This window comes from Panthera leo, chromosome C1 (assembly GCF_018350215.1).
Source record: "Panthera leo isolate Ple1 chromosome C1, P.leo_Ple1_pat1.1, whole genome shotgun sequence".
Lineage (NCBI taxonomy): Eukaryota > Metazoa > Chordata > Mammalia > Carnivora > Felidae > Panthera > Panthera leo.
Window position 1 is genome coordinate 164,314,033 of NC_056686.1, and position 18,192 is coordinate 164,332,224.

At 35.9% G+C, this 18,192-nt stretch overlaps 1 long non-coding RNA gene across 1 annotated transcript in view; it reads right to left on the minus strand.

Annotated features, from left to right (window-relative positions):
• Positions 1 to 6,295: 6,295 nt before the first annotated feature.
• The window catches only part of LOC122226294, a 29,441-nt gene continuing 17,544 nt past the window's right edge, over positions 6,296 to 18,192 (minus strand). Inside the window, exon 3 of the long non-coding RNA XR_006205564.1 lies at positions 6,296 to 6,478. This is a non-coding gene — a long non-coding RNA (uncharacterized LOC122226294). The remainder of the gene's footprint in view (positions 6,479 to 18,192) is intronic.

Genomic DNA, 18,192 nt, shown 5'->3' on the forward strand with positions numbered 1-18,192 from the left:
TGTGGATATACAGGAAGTAGATTTCTGGAAAATCCCATACTTATCTTTTCATGTATACTTGCATAGATTTCTGTTTTAAATATTAGCTGGTTATTGGGGCGCCTGGGTGGCTCAGTCCGTTGAGCATCTGACTTTGGCTCAGGTCACGATCTCGCAGCTCGTGAGTTCGAGCCCCACATCGGGCTCTGCACTGATAGGACAGCTCAGAGCCTGGAGCCTGCTTCAGATTCTGTGTCTCCCTCTCTCTGTCCCTCCCCTGCTCGCACTCTGTCTCTCTCTCTCTCAAAAATAAATAAACCTTAAAAAAAATTGGTTTTAATTAGCTGGTTATTTGTTAATTCAGAATGCTCTAAATAAAACCTGACATTGAATATAATTATTTAAGTTTCAAAATGCATGACCTTTGTACCTAAAGTGTTCAGTATACACAGTAATATATGGTTGTAGTGAGAAATCATGAGAAAACAACCCAACTCTTGTTGATTCATCTGATCTATTTATTGAGTATTATACTGTTCTATTCTTTGGCCATTGTTTTTATTTGCAATACATAACTGTTCTAATAACCCATCTGTCACCATAAAGAACCTTTGGGCTTCCTCTCCTTTCCAAATAGCAGTGAAAGGGTCCCCCAAACCCACTGATTTAGCACCAAATTTAAATAATCCCAGAGACCCTCTCACTTTTCATATTGAGTAGAACAAGGTCACACTGGGCATCTTCCAAATGTAAAGGCTTAATTGGACTAATTCTTTCATGATAATAATGTATATTTAAGATAGCCACTAAAAATTGTCAATGCTAATTTAGTAGATCAATTCCATTAAATGCTTTGAACTTTTCACCACTTGCTAATCTCATTTATTAAAGCTGCTGTTTTTGTTGAAAATCTGAAGCTATAACTTAATATCAGATTACAACAGTTCTAGCCAGACCTAAGAAATATTGCCTTATATATAAAATATAACCTTAAAGGATCTTAAGTTGTGTTAAATTGCAAGATCCTACCCATAAAATTTCCTGCAGCCAAAATGCAGGGAAACCCTGTCAGTCTACTGGTAATCGTCATTATTGTACGAAGCTTTCAGTGGTGTTTTTATTTCAGAAATACAAGCTTTTTGTGTCTGAAGCACAGCTTTAACATCTGTGATTATTGATTATAGACCAACCTTCACATAACCACATGGTTCAGATTTTTATATCAAACGCCAAGTAATTTAGGTAATAGTTCAATTCTGGGCAATAAAAATGTCAAGATTTTGCTCAACATTTTGATGAATAACTTAAACAAATATAACTCATTAATGTAGAAATAATAACAGATCTGTTACTTAGCAAATGAAGAATTGGGAGAGAAGAGACACTCCGCGCCACTATCACATATCCAACCATATAACATTTGTTTGGAACTAGACTTCCAAGGCTATTTTTACTCCCTGTGATTTACCACCGGTATCCTCTGGGTGATAGTTGAGGAAACAGATGCTGGGAATCTCTCTCCGCTCAGTTCCTGAGAGGAGAATTCTGACTCACAGCCCTGCCAGCTCCCTGCTTTGTACTCACACATGCAGAGGGGGGTGGAGTAAAACGTAAATGACTGTCTGATTTCCAGTCTCTCGTTGCCAGTTTCCTCAAAGTTTCCACTTACGCATTTGACTCCTTTACCAACTTCGTTTGAAGTTCCCATTCCAAAATCCTGAACGGCATGTTCCCAGGATACATTTAATTTTTTTTAAAAATTCATTCAGTGGGGATTTTCCAAATGAAATAAAAAATAAATAAATAAATTGAAAACTGGGGAGTGGGTGTTCTTTTTGTTGGAGTTTTTCTTTCACTGTTGACTGGGAATACTGATTACCACGGCGGGAAGAGCAAGGGAAAAGAATTGTAAAATATTCCCTGCCAAGCTTTAAGCCCACTTTCTTGTGGAGAACCATTACCTTCCCAAAGTTTCATAGATGCTGTTACTTATTGTGAACAGATTTGAACTAAAATAGATCTGCATCTATTTGGAGATTAAGTTCTTAATAAAAAATTAATGTTTATTAAATTTCTTAGATGCTTTAAGAAAGAATAAAGCATCTAAGCTAACAAGAATAGAAGGGGGGAAACTATGCAGTTTAAATACCTTTTATAATGGATTTAAAACAGAAGCACATTACGGATTGAGAATTCAGTTTCACAAGGCAACAGTTTCTATTAAAACTACTATTTTATGGAGAAATTAAATTCACTGGCCAATCTATGTTTTCACAAAGCTTTTTTTTAAAAACCTACTTTATTTTAAACAATAAGATCTATTTAGGTGATTTTTACAATTTAATTTTCTGTAAACCAATGAGATTTCCTTATTCAGTACCGCTGAATTACCTATTAATCCTTACTTATTAATCCTGTTATTTGGTGTTTGATGATAACCTAGAATAATTGACTTAACCTATTTTTACATTAGGAAAATTTAACAATTGTTATTGCATTTCAGATAAAATGAGTTTAAGCTGATGAATTAGGCCTCACAACGTAAAGGCAGCACCTTCCATTGGTGCGTCTATGTGAAACTGAGGCATCAAGTCAATTTACTAATTTCATGAAAATCTATCCATTCTTTGGGGGAGGTGGGTTATTAGCATATAGATCAAGCAACCACCTAAAGGCTAAATTATTGCTTTTCCTTCATAAAGACATCTAACCACACTCAAGGTTACCACCATATGATTCTCTGTGGAAGACCACACTGGTAGATTGGGCACAAAATCACTACCACCAAGTAAATATTTCTTACCAGCCACAGATATAAATATAGATACATAGATATATAGATACAGATATAGACATAGATATAGATACAGATATGCTGTGCCAAATTAGTAACACTTTAATGGAGAATGAGGCAATATGAATGAAGAAAACCACTTTATGAAAAAATCTGGTGGGATGCCCACACTGAGTAGAGAAACTTAAAACACAAGAGTTTCTCCAGTGGAAAATCCTCACCGCTACACATCAAGCAAAAAGTCAACATAAAAATAGACACAAAAATCCATCCCCCACTAACATTTGCATAGATATTAAAAGAAAACCACACGCACATGAAAAATATATATGATGCTGAACTCCTTTTGTACCTGCAACAGATAACTGATGCCTAACAGTTACACTCTTGGGCTCTGTGCATGTACAAAAACATCAAAATAACCAATTGATTTGGTCAGACATTTGAGCAAAAAGTCAGTCAACCATCTAGGTTACCTAAAAAACTATTCAGCCACTGAGACAAGGTGATAAACTCACTACTTACATATAAATGAAAAAAGACAGTGTCAACAATATGCTTATTGAATATGACACAGGCAGGAACAGGGGGAAATTTTTTTAATGAATACTTCAACTCTGGCACATGAATCACAAAATTAAAATCCCTCCAATATACACAACTACAATTGCCTAATTGAAAAGGCCCAGTGTCAGCACCAACAGGGGTAAAACATAACTCTCCTTTTAATATATCCCTGTGCCGTCAAATGGCCTAATAAGTGTAATATTGAAGATTGATTCTACAGCATCTCAAGGGTTAAGTTCTGTGTTGTGAATAATTTTGAAAAAGTATTCTAGGAAGAATCAGGCTTAGGCTAGTTCAGCAAGAGGAACCGTTCCATAATGAGGCTTGGCCTGGCCCAGTCCCAGTAGAATTAATTTTGTGCCATAGAACACCTAGATAAATTAGTTTTCCTTTAAATATTGAGTCCTAAAAGAGTTAAAAGAGGGAGAATATCAATCAATAATTTTTAGATTAACTACTTTGTATATGACAAAACAAAATTAACTTTGTCATTATAACCCCTTATTCTGGCATTTCAGATGAACCCCAAGTTTAAAATAAATAATTGGAGATTTAAAAACCAACCAAACATGTGCATTTGTTTCTTGGTACAGAATACTAACTCATTGCCTGGTTTGTGAAAAGAAAAGATTACTCGTAACATCTTGCAGAATTAAAATATGGTTCCTATTTTTAGTTATTAAAATAATTATATCCAAGAATTAAGAATTCTGAAAATATATAGAACTATACTTTGTGGGGTTTTTAAATGGAAATACTGGAGCAGTTAAGCTTTGAAATTAAGTGGAAAAATAATCTCTCAGTTAACAATGTTAGATTCTTAAAATTATATTTTAATTGATTAATTTCACCCAATGTCTACCCATTATTTCCCCTTATAAAATTGATTTCTATGGAAATATTTGTGCAGAATTAAAATCATGGCTGCAGATGGCAACAGATATAAGCTAAAACTCCCTGGTGTTTTAATGGCTTTTTCTGGTTAAATGCCTACCAAAAGGTAAGTACAAGATTTATTTCAATAGGAGATGAAATCGGGCTTTTAACCTGGCCAATTGCCCATATAAACAATCTTTACTGTTATTTGGTCATCATTTGGTAATTAAAATGGCAAATCACAACCATGCTGAATTTACATCCATGTGCCAAAAAGTTATTTAGCAGATAACTAGAGATAGAGGAAATGTCTCTTTAACAGATTCTTTTAAGAATACATCTACAGGAAGCATCCGGCTTTCAGTCATAAAAAACAAGAAGCAGTTGAACAGTGGCACCCAGAGGTGAAAAGTGTATTACTTCTAGAAATTTATATGGTTAACCATCATCTGTTTCTCAGCCATCCTTTATGTCACTTCCAGATTTTTTACTAGTAACATACTAGAAATAATTTTTTCTTAGTTACATATCGAAATACCGTATTTTAACAAATAAAAATAAATGCCTTCATTTTGAAAAAAGTACTTCACTTCTGAATTAAATTGCGTATCCTTCAAAACAATAAGCAAGCCCACTAACATCAGGCAAAATACTTTCCAGAACTGAATATAAAGCCCACTCGTCTACCTCTAGACTAACCGACATTATTAGCAAAAATATTTTTTAAGAAATGGTTCTGTGACTATTACACGATTTCCATATACCCCATATTATGTTTTTTTCTAAAAACATTTATGTTGAACCATTGTATATCCCTGAACCAAAATTATAACCTGGGGACATTTTAAGAATGTTCTGTTGAACCCTCCCATTATCATGATAGCAGAAGATGGGGATGGAATAAGAGCTGGGCAAGTAGGAGGAAAGGAAAGAAGAGTACTGTTTTATTCCACAGGAAGTTTAAAAATAACAAAATCTATTTTGACCAAAATTAAAATGAACCTGTGATTTTTTTTAATTAAAGAAGCTCCATACCTTTTAACGTGCCAACTAGCAGCTGCACGAAGCATTTGACTGGTGCTGAGTTCCTAAACTAGCTGCAGAAAAAACACATCCTCCCCAGTATAATCACCTTCGGGGAGGCTCAAATAACCTTAGTTTGTGGGGCCAGAGCAGGTCAGGTTTTTTGAGAGCCTCAGAAGCAGAGTCTTATTTTTGCTCTTGAACTGAATTGTACTTGTGTACTTAGCAGAGTGGGTTATGTCTAAGGTACCACCAATTTTCATCTATTACTGTGTTTGCATTACCTTTTGTCAGATGTTTTCTCCAAGATTCCGCTGCTTCTTTTTAATCACCTAAGAGGCAACACTGATGTGACAAGCTCCAGAATAAGGCTTATTCTTTCTGATCTTCATCTTAAGCCTAATGATGAGAAATGGGCTCCCATAAACTTGAAAAAGGCAGGGAAATGCTGCCAAAGTCATTATCCGCTACTTTGAATTGGAAAGAAGAGCTGTGTCCCTTTCTAGAAGAATATTAATAAAGTGTAAAATAATTTTACAAAGCCTTCATCGTTTCATATGTGAAGTAAAGGCAATTGCTCAGCTCCATTCAAAAGAAAAACAAAATGCTTCATCTCCTACTACCTGAAATCTACATCAGAATATATCCTCGATTTTGCAACTCAGGCAGTGTTCAACTGTCTGACAAAAGGAGAGAGGATTATGCAGGCACCAAAGCTACTATTAAGATCTCTCCCTTTTTGATACCTTCTTCTTGTCCCTTTTCCCCTTCTCCACAAACAACAGTGTTGTTGCCTAAATCAATATTTTGGCATTAAGGAGTAGCTTCTAAGTCGCCAGCACGCAATTTGCCTGCGAAGAGGCTGTGAACTGCCGCTTAAAAAAATGCCTGTCTGCCTGCTGCTTGTGGCTAAGACGCGTACTGCGAAATTGCGGGCGGCCTCGGACTCAAAACCACACCATCGTTGCCCATATTTGGTAATTCCATTACGGTAACAGTGTGAAGGAGCACCAGGCTTACAGCATTTTGGAGCAGATCTGTAGGAAGCTGCTGCACATGGACCATATTGATCTCTGCAGCCATTCTTAGAAAATCTACAGCTGTTTCCAGATCTGCGCCCCACGGAGGCAAAACACAGCGGTAGATCTGGGCGCCATCTAGTGGAATCCATGGATCTGGGGGAGTCGGCAAGAGACTGGGGGGTTGTGCAAGATTCTGGGAACAATCCCTACAGCCAACCTGTAAAAGAAAATTTTTGTTTCCTTTTTGCTTCAAACTACAATCGAAGCAGTGGGGAAGGACACTTATCTAAAAACAAAGAAAAAGTAGAACGAACATGTATTAACTCAAATGACTCTTACAGGAATTTCACAATCGGTTTTTCAGTATGAAGTTTAAGTCTTTGAAATATCAAAGTGCTTCATTATTTCTGTATTTATTATGAGAAGGAAAATATGAAAAGTTTATTTTGCCAAAATATTGCCATTTTCTCTCTCCTATAATCTGCCAAATTGGATACTGTACAGTTACGTTTTACTTTAAGGGTTTATAACTCAGTGGGGCAATCCAAATGGAACTGAATTCTTATTCTTCCTACCATCTAATAAATATATGCATGTTAAAGATGCTGCTTATAAAATACTCCACCAACTATTTCTCCCTTCCTCACCCCAATACCATCCATTTCTAACATCTCCCCAAAGATGTCTTACTCCTTACCCTCTGTTCTTTGCCCACACATATCTTCTAGATGAAAGGACTTCAACTTTCTTCTTGGCAAAGTTATGTCTACCACTTAGTATAAGATCAAATTCAAAATACATTTCCTGGAAACCTGTCCCCGTGGCTGAGCCACATCACTTGCTACTTTATGTTACCAATCATGTCTTTTTTTGAAGTATAATTGCCAAACAACATTAGATTAGCTTCAGGTGTACAACATACTGATTCAACAATTGTATACATCACACCGTGCTCACCACCATAAGTGCAGTCACCATCTGTCACCATATGTTATTACAGTACTATTGACTGTATTCTCTGTGACATACTTTTTAAATTTTTTTTTTATTGAAGCACAGTTAACATACAATATCATATTCGTTTCAGGTGTACAACATCCAAACCTGTCCTATTTAACGTTGCCACTTGTCTGTGATTTCCTACTTGCTTATCTCCACAAAGAGGACGTTTGTATGACCCCCAGCATCTACCACAGTGAAGAGCCTATTAAATGTTGAATAAATAGCTATGACATAAGTAGATGACTGTCTCTATTTAGATATGTTAATAAATTGTCTGATTATTCTTTTTGTGGGCCTAAATATACCAACGGTAACTAGCTAGTAAAACTGAGCTTTACTAAAGCAGTTCTTAGAAGAACTCATCATTTTCTTATTGGACGCTCACAACAGCCCTATGAAAGAAGCACTACTACCCTCCCTATCGTATAGTTCATGGAAGCTGAGTCTGAAAGATTAAGAAATTCACCCAGCAACACAGGTCAGAAGTGGTAGGGCTAGAACCTGACTTCAGTCCGCCTCTGGAACCTGTACTCAAAACTACCTTGCTGTATTTTGCCTGCCTTCTATGTTGTTATTAAATATATGAAACACCCTGCTCTTATTACTGGTTGTATTATATTTCAGTGATTCACATTACAAAAACTAAATAGTTATCCCTTCATCCCATGTAAGATCAGTTATTTTAGATAGCTGCTAAAATGATTCAAGTTGTTCATATTTTTTACCATGTTTGTTCTTCAAAGCTTGCTATAATTAAAAGACTTGTGCAGAGGAAGGAAAAGAAATTACTTCGCTGATCAAAGGACTGATGTAGGAAAATATGCAAGCTGACTGCATTGAGCTAAGATTGCAACAATGAAGTGGAAAAACTAGGGGAAACGGGGGGATCTGGTAATAACCGTTTCTTTGTTTTTTTTCAGTTCACCTGACTTCTTTAAACATTTTAATTTAGAAATGCTCCTCACAGTCCTCAGGCTTGGCCTCATGAGTAAGCAAATCAGGAACCCCATAAGAACCACCTGTGGGGTTTCACATCAAGAAAATTAGAAAGAGCTTCCAACCCCCTAAGATATTTAAAGATGTTTAAAATTGCATACTTAGAGCATCTTGCCCTTGACTTAACCAAAAAGGGAACAACATTGGTCATAATTGCTCAAAACTGGAAATAACCCACATGTCCCTAGACAATAAAACAGATAAATAACATGGTAAATTCACATGATGAAATATTATTCAGCATTGAAAATGAATGCACTTATGTCACACACAACACAAAATAAAATGTCTTATTTTCTAAAATCTGTTTTATTTTTTACTAAGCAAACTCTACCCCCAAAGTGGGGCTTGAACTCATGACCCCAAGATCAAGAGTTGCATGCTGTACCGACTAAGCCAGCCAGGGACCCCAACACAAAATATAATTTTGAGCAAAAGAAGCAAGACACAGAAGAATACATACACATAATTCCACTTACATAAAGTGCCAAAACAAGCAAAACTAAACTATTGTTTAGGGCTGCATAACTCAGATTAGAAAAGCACAGAGCTAGTGGCTGCCTCTGAGAAGAGGGGGAATGATGGGAAGGGAGACACAAGCAATTTCTGGAGGTCCGGCGATGCTTCCTCAAATTGTACATCGTGTTATGTTCACTTTTCTGTTTGTATGTTGTATCTCACAATAAAAAATGTAAAATAAGCACATTCAGTGGTCATTCCAAAAATACATGAGGAAAAAGAACACATTAAGCTTTATCCATCATTTATGTTTTGGTGAGAATAAGTACATTAGCTCTACGATTGCAGGAAGACTTGCAAAGGGAGGGGAAAAGATTAGACATGAAGATGCTAAATTCTAGAAGGCAGTGGTTAGATCTTGAGCTCAAGAACCAGGAAGAGCTGGATTGGAACTAGAGGCCTGCTACTTGTCAACTGTAGGCCTTGGGCTGGTGTATAAACCTTTCAAACCCTGCACTCTCCACCTATGAAACGCAGATCACAGTAGGCCCTACATCACAGGGTCATTATGAGGCCCACACAATGCACTGGTTTTCATTAATCACCCAGCAAGTGTTTTTTTCTTTCTCCGAGATTGGGAGCAGAGGAGGAAATCACAGGGAGTAGAAAAGGAGAAAAGTGAGAGACTGCACTCACTGTATTTCCTTTCCACTCATCTCTGGATCACTCATTAGCCCCACTGGTTCTGCAAACCCTTCACCTGAGACTGCTCTAGTAAGAGTCACAAGGGACCTTCTTGGAACCCAACAAACGTCTTTTTCTCAACATCATTTGACATCATCCCTGAGCTGTTCTCTTCTTACAAAACCCCTACCACTGCCCTTGACAGTCAGGCCCTTGTCATTTCCCTCCTGTCTTCCTATAGTCTACCTACCTGGTCTCCTCCAATGTGACCCCTCCCCAATCCTTTCCCTATGCTTTAGCCAGAGAGTTTATCCTAACAAGTAAATCTCATCATTCCTCTTCCCTAGAGGCTTCATAGGAACCTCTGTGATCCTTAGCCCTGGAGAATCTAGTGTGTCTTCTTCCTGTCTGTCTTTAGACTCATCTACAGCTATGCTAACCCACTCAAACTCATTTGAACCTTCTCGTCTTTAGTCCACCTACTCTCTCTGCCTGGAAGGCCCCACCCTGCCACCCTGCCATTCACCATATTGCCTGTCTCACTTGCAAATCTTTAAAACTTAAGGCAAGTCTCCTTCCCACACACCAGCCACCTCTTTCTAGATTACACACCTTCCTTTGTAATCAATACAATTCCTGATCATTCTTGAGCTACTACAGTATTTGTGTGATGGTCTATATCCTCATAAGGCTGTATACTCCTCAAAGGTGGATGCTATTTCCTACTCACCTTTGTACACCACCACCCAACACAGTGACCAACAAAAACCTGCTCAAGTGAATGAATAAACTGGGCACAATCTATGCTCCCTTCACGGTGTTACAGGACTGTACTGCTGTCTCCTGCAAAAACCCTCTCTCACTCCTTCTGCAAGAGAAAAGACTCATGTGCCATATCCTTGTCCCGTAAACCCTGTCTTCTAACATTTATTGGTCTTGTCATCATTATTTTTTCACCTGATATTTTCCTAATCAAAAAATTTACAAAGAAATTAAAGCTATCTGATCTTGTTCAATGTACTTTGTGTGTAAATGGATGGCCCTGGGTTAAAACCCTAGCTCGACCAGTAACTAGCTGCGGGAACTTGAATATGTCATTTAATCCCAAGAATGTTTTTCACTCTGAAATGAGGGTAAAAATATCTACCCTGTGGCTTTCTTGTGAGGCTAAATAAACTAATGTACATAAAGCACTTAGCATATTGCCTAGCACAAGTGAGTATGTAGTAAGTAATATCTATTAGTATTAATGTACAATTAACAGTTACTTTGAAGAATATAATTTGTTAATCATTATACTGCTCTGTATTTTTCAAAACTGAGGGTCACCTTGATTTTAAGATTGAGGCCTTAATAACAGGAAAGATATTATATACATACATACATATCAAATGAAAAAAACCTTAAAACATATGCTTGTATTATATATGTGTATATGTATTAACAGTATTACTGTCATATGTATATGTTTATATATACACATATGTATGTACATTATATATGCATACTATATATGCATACGTTATATATACATATTGTATATATATGTGTGTATTATATATATATTAACAGTATTACTATCTTGTTTTATAACTGAAAAAATATCTTAACTGTAGTAAGTTAATAAAATATAAATAGATTCCACTCAGTAAATACTGAAACTTTCACAGTGGAATCTACATCACTTATTAAATACATATCAGTCGTATGTATTATTTCACTGGTGAAATGTGCTTTAAGTATGTAGCATGAAAAATCCAAAACCACAAACTTAGCTTTTGCTATTGCTATTTTCTGTACATAATGCTTCAATTCAAATCTGATTAAGTTTAAATGATGGTTTTGAAGAATGCAGTAAGAACAGAAAAACAAAAATGAAGGGAAACAAAATTCATTAAGCTAGAACTGTATGAGGAGACTTACATGGCCTTTGGAAATATGAAGATAAGAACTTTGGAATTTATTCCTCATCTTTATTTATATGATAGGGATATTATATATTTGTATTTTTAAAAATCATTAATCTAGAAGGGAAGAATCTGTTTTATCTACAAAACTTACTTTCTCTCTCCCAATTGCCCCCAAAAAAGGAAAACCAAACGTGAGCCACTTTATTCAAAAAGAAGAATCTCATGACAATAGGATTATTATGACAAGCATTTCCCATACTTTATTCTTCATGCCCAGAATGACATTGGTAAGATAAGACCTTGTAAAAGTCCATAGCACTTATTTTGAAGTTTAAACTATCATGGTAAAAAAAAAAAAAAAAAAAAAAAAAGTCATTTCCTTAAACAGGAAATGTATTAATAATGGCACAAAAGACAGTACCAGTCATACTATAGAGTACAATGTTTCCCTTCAAAAAGAAAATAATATCCTTATCCTCAAAGGGTAGTAATTCTTGAACAGAGTTGTTTAAAAAATAAATAGAGGGGGAAATCCTGACACCCCCCCCCACATCTCACATTCACATATATTTTGTTGAGTTCTGATCATGTGATTTAACTAAAGACTTAAGTTAAGACTATCTGAAATTTAACGTTACAATATCCTCTAGTTCTCACCAATCAAATAAGTTCTCTTTGCTTTATACATGTATTTTACACTAATATTTGCAAAGTTATCATAATTTTGCAACTGTTCCATTCTGGTCAGCATTGTTCCCCAGAAAAGTTCTGCAAAGAATGACTTACTGAAATACATTTTTAGAGACTCCTAAAGTTTTTAGATTTACTTATAGAATAGGAATTTAAGATGGAAGCATTTGGGGCATCATTTAATTTGTATTTTATTTACTATTACTTTGGTTTAGATAGTATGTGGGGGGGGGGTAATTAAGAAATGTAATTATACATGGATTCAAAGTCCTGAGGTGTTGCAGTCTATAAGTAAAAACATATAACCTTATATTCTGTTTCAATTCACTGCCTAACTCATTTTACCAACAGGCCTGATTTTCCTATTCTTACCTAAATAAGATTTCTCCATTTGATTAGAATGGCAAAACTTTAGTCTTAGTTTAGCCCACTAGCTGAGGAGTGTGTGTGTAAGTTCCTTTGTGTATTGATCACCTACTGGTTAATCAATGGTATTATTAAATCCATCCTGAAATACAATAAACTAGATTGTGTCTGTTCACTTCATAAGATCCATCAAAACACGAGTGTGGGTCAATATTCCAAACTTTTTTTCCAAAGTAGCTAACAACCAGATTTCCTGCAGTCAGTGGATGCTAGCACGGGACTCTGTGGACTGAGGCAGTTCACTGAGTCAGCATGTTTGTGAATAAAGATTACAGGAAGATTGTTAATCCAATGCAAGCCCTCTATTCTCCAGGCTCTGGGTATACATTGGTTTCTGGAAACAAACGTTCTTTAACCTTCTGAAACTAACTTTCTAAGATGGGACACTCCCAAGTCTCCAAAATTGTTGCTTTTCTCTTGAGTCAGCACCCTCAGGATCCAGGATGTAGATTATTCTCTTGAAAATAACTTTTTACTAAATACTGCTTTGAGGAGTCATTCAGAAAATACTTATTCTTAAAGTCTGATTTTTATGGGTAAAGGGGATCAGTTTGGGCTTGGTAATAACACCCACAAAGAGGAGATTCTTACTTTTGTGTAAAGCTGGAGGTTGCATAAATACATGAACATGAAAAGACACATCTTTTCAATGTGAATTACCTGAAAAGACAAGCAAGAGAAAATATAGTAACATCAAATCCACCTAGCTATCAGACTTGGATTCACTTGAATTCAGCTTGTGGGTGGGGAGAGGGTGTTGGGGAATCACTCCATTAGGCTGATTTAGTAAAAGCCAAAAAATATGTTCCTGAGCACAGCATGGATATAGGATGACTCACTCTTCTACTGTTTCTTGAACTGTTTTATGAGCAAAGATGCCTGTTACTTTGGTGCGATTCGAGGGGAATTTTAGGAATCTAGAAGCTCCTCTTTCATTCAAAAGACAAATAGACCCAAAAGAAGAATTTTTTTTTCCTGTCTCAAAATATCTTCCTTACTATGTGTGAAATTTCAGCATCATTAAAGTAAATAAAAGACCAAGTCTGGGTATTCTAGGGAGACAGAGACCGTAACTATCTCACAGTTCCATTGCCAGGACAAGACTAGTGCCTACCACAGACGCTAATCAATAAATAACCAATCTGTCGAATGAACACATTTCCTGACACTTGCATGCAAAGGAGAGTTTTTTAATGTTGTTCGCTTTTTTTTCAATTTTCTTTCTAATCTGCAAATGCTAGAATTTAAAGAAATTACTGGAAAGTGAAAAAAATGGGAAATTTCAGAGTGAATAAAATGTACTTATTCTTTCAGAATAATTGAAATGAAGGCAAATTTTAGATTTGTAACAATTTTTTTTTTTTTTTTTTTTTTTTGGCCAGTCTGGCTACAGTCTAACAAATGAAAGGGAAAGAGTAAGTGCTACCGTGTAACACATGAATTTGGTTACTTAACAGTGGAGTATATTCCTTATCATCAAAATTTTGTGACCCAAAAATCAGTGGGTGGTAGTGTGTCCTTGTCTTGATAAATTCCTATAAATCCTAATTCTAACTTTATTTAATTGAGCAGTTAGGGTGGGAGTGGTGGGGTAAGTGACAAAAAACTAATTCCAGGACATAGATTCTTGCTATAGCTTCTTCATGTTATCAGATACCACAGTGATAACATTTATCATTGGGACTGAGTGTTAATACATTAAAGAAGGACAAAAAACTGATGCTAGAGACATAACTTTTTTTAGATCATTTTAATCTGTATTAAAATTCTTACATGAACAAAGTCATCCCCCTTCCAAGGGCCTATGGGCCTGCGTTAATTTGCATAGTTTGTAACCTTAAGTCTGAATAAGGCATTGGAATAAGTCAAATGTGGGGCTGTGTACTGCCGTATTATGCCAACTATCAGATTACCTTTTAAAGAGGGAAAAAAATATATGGCAGGCTTCGTTTCGACACTTGAAAGAAAAGGCAATTGGGGTATGTTAAATTCAGGAAGGAAAATGGTTTAGTTGCATCTTTGTTAACAATTCAGAAGCATCCATTGTATTACTTCTGCAATGGTATTGAGCTAGTTTTATTAAGGCAAATTTATAGCAATGTTAGAAATTAATACCACTCTTATTTCCTCCACTGCCTGACTTTATTGAATGCCATGGGGCATATTAATCAGTAAAGCCAAGTAGTGCATGAAATAAAAGTATAAATTAACCTGTAACATGAATGTAAAAGGGGCTTAATAAAATAGAAATAAATAACACTTTAATGATAATCAACCTGCCCTGTCTGAGCCAAGCAAAAATTGTGATAATGCCAAACACGGGGTCTAAAGAGCCCTATATGTTTTTATAAATTTAGATGAACCGAGCATTGACATAGAGATCAAAGATGACAATTATGGCCACATAAGCCACAAATGATGTGTTGCATGAATCCTGGCACTATCAGTGCAATAGACAAACATATGTAGTGCATTAAAAGAATCTGAACACCGAGCAGCTAGCTATTCTAAGTTTCCACTCTTTTACTACCCTGAATACACCAGATCTCATCTAAGTTCCCACTTTACATCAGGTAGTTTAGAAAAAAAAATTATTATCTTACTGGGTTCCCCCTGCCAATATATTCTGGCTTTTTTTTTTTTTTAATATCATATGTGGCTATTTATTTATTTATTTATTTGGGGGAAGGGGTGTTGTGCAGAGAGAGAAGGAGAAAAAGAATCCCAAGAAGGCTCCACACTGTCAGCACAGAACCTGACGTGGGGCTCAAACTCACGAACAGTAAGATCATGACCTGAGCCAATATCAAAAGTCACTTAACCAACTCTCAAGGATGCTTGACTGAGCGACCCAGGTGCCCCTACTATGTGGCTTTTAAGTGTATTGATGTAAACTGTATTTTCTTCAAATTTTTATATAAACTCTATTTTCTTCAACTTTTTAAAAAATATTATTTTACTAAAATGTTAAAAATCTCTTTTCTGTCTTATAATTATAAGGACTCCTTTTTGCTTTTTTCAAGTGACTGTACCTTTTCTCCATCTTTCTGGATCAAGTAAATGACATTATATACTAGTATATTATATCTGTAAATTGTAAATTTTTTTAGAAAAAAATAAAGATACTACCAAACAACACTTACATATAACTGGATGGCACTCTATTTCCCTCCAAAAAGTGTTTCCTATGAGCATATAACTGAAGCAACAATAGTACTGTGGCATAATACACCTACCACGGTCTAAGACACAAAATGAAGTTCAAAGCTTGTTTAAAACAAATAGCCATGGAATAATATTGTCAACTCTTCACAGAAAAACTGACACAGCCATAAACTTCAGTCTAATCTCTCACTCTACATTTACATATGCAACTAAAGAGAGATCATGTGGGTGGAGGGACAGGCTTGTAATACCTGTTTACTTTCATAAGCATCCATTAACCTTATCAGATTGACAAAAGAACAAAACAAAATAAATAAAATATGCTCCCCAAATGCAAGGTGTTATTATTAATATTCATAGAAAGAAAATACCCACACACAGCTCTACTCGGACTTGTTCTCCTGGATTTTTAGCATTGACTATAATAATCAAGGAAGATGATATGAAAACACCTTAAATCACATTCTAAAATTATGTGAACAGAGACTTTAAATTATAACTTCTTTATTTTGCTTTCTAATGCTGATGCTAAATCAATTTGATTAAATCTTCAAGGATCCTGTTCCCTGTCACCAAATCAATCTCTCTGGCTCTCTGGAATATTATTCCTATGGGTATGTCTCCCTCTAAAACCCTCCCTGTCTCCCTCTGCCTCCAGAATGAAGCTTTAACTGCTTAACTGCACATCAAAACTCTCATGATGGCACCCCACTCCCATAGGTAGCCAAGGTTCCTATGCCCTAGTCTAACTGTGACCCTTTCCAACTGTGACCCTCTGTGACCTTCTTTCTGCCTGAAGTATCTTTCTCTCTTACCACAACTACATACTACAGCCCCACCACCATCCCCATAAAGTTCTTCCTAACCTTCAAGGCTCTGCTCAAGTGCTACTCCTCCCTAAACTTTTCTGATCACTCTGAGATTGCATTTTCTTTTTTTATTTTAGCATGGAGGGAACCAGAACTATGGATCTGCAGAAGTGTTGATCCATCATAGAATTTTAAGCCTTATAATCTTTTGGCAAAAAGGAAAAAAATTCACTCTTTCTTAATTTTTTAAAAAGTTGTATGTGTTGTACCCATATTCAACATCCTTGTCAATGTACAGTTGATGCTTAGTTTTAAGCCATTTCTTAAGAAATTCAGAAATTATTCAATAGAAATTGCTTAAATTTACAAAACCCTTTTTAACACAACAATGAAATGGCACACCATCAGGTGGCTTCTCTGATATTATGGGCAAAATCACCAATGCAGGTATATGAGTATCACTCTAGAGTTCCTTCCCCTCCAATAGAGCAGAATAATCTAGGATGGGCTACAATATATAAAATGCATTCCCAGAGACATTACAATGGCTTACTTAGAGAGCAAAAAGTCATTCAGATATTCTGAATTATTTTATGGTAGTGAAAACCTACTGACCCAAGGAGCTCATCAAGAATAAGAAAACAATATTAAAGGCCACTGGGCTTTTGCATTTTATTAACTTCAAAATTGAAAATTAAGTCTGGGTCATATTAGAACATCAAAGTGATTGTGGTCAGACTTGCCCTCACTACCACAGTCTTGAAAATATATCAGATGGTATATATATTTTTTCTTTTTTTAAGTTTATTTATTTATTTTGAGAGAGACAGAGAGAGCACAAGCAGGGGAGAGGCAGAGAGAGAGGAAGAATCCCAAGCAGGTCAGCAGAGCTAGACAATGCAGGGCTAGAACTCAGGAAACTGAGAGATCATGACCTGAGCCAAAATCGAAAGTCAGAGGCTTAACCAAATGAGCCACCCAGGTGCCCCTAAGATGGTATATTTTACACTTTATTTCAAAAAAAAAAAAAAAAAAAAAAAAAAAGGTGTAAATGTGAGAGAACAGCCACGAGAAATTATATAGGGATTTTAGCTGATTTCATTTTTTGAGAAATAAAATTCAGAACAGGTTTTTCCCTGGATTAAAAGACAGGGAGAAAAATTCTTACTGTCAAATTCTTACCTATCAATTATTCTTAGCAGTATCCTAACAATTTGATACAATTAAAGCATAAAGGGGAGCCTGGATGGCTCCGTGGGATAAGCTTCCAACTCTAATTTTGGCTCAGGTCATGATCTTACAGTTCTGTTTGTGAGATTGAGCCCTGCGTTGGGCTTGGCGCTGACAACACAGAGCCTGCTTGGGAGTCTCTCTCTCTCCCTCTTTCTCTGCCCCTCCCCCTCTCACACTCACTCGTGCTCTCTTTCTCTCTCAAAATAAACATTTAAAAATAAATAAATAAATCATAAAGAAAATAAAGACCCTCTGTGACTTAAAATCGTAATAGTCTAGCACATGGTGATTATCTGTATTCTAAACATCTATGTTATAAGTGTACATAAATTGTAAACATCTTTGTTATAAGTGTAAAACAACTATAATAATTATTATAATAATCATCCAGTCAGAGAAACTGCAGAGCATAAAACAGTATGGGCTCCCCCTGCTGTTTCTACTGCTAAACTTAACTAACATTTCCGGTTGCCACGGCTTGGTGTCCTGATTTTAAGGCTGATTCATAAACAAAGGGTAAACAAAACAAAATTAAAATGCCATTATATCAATAAATC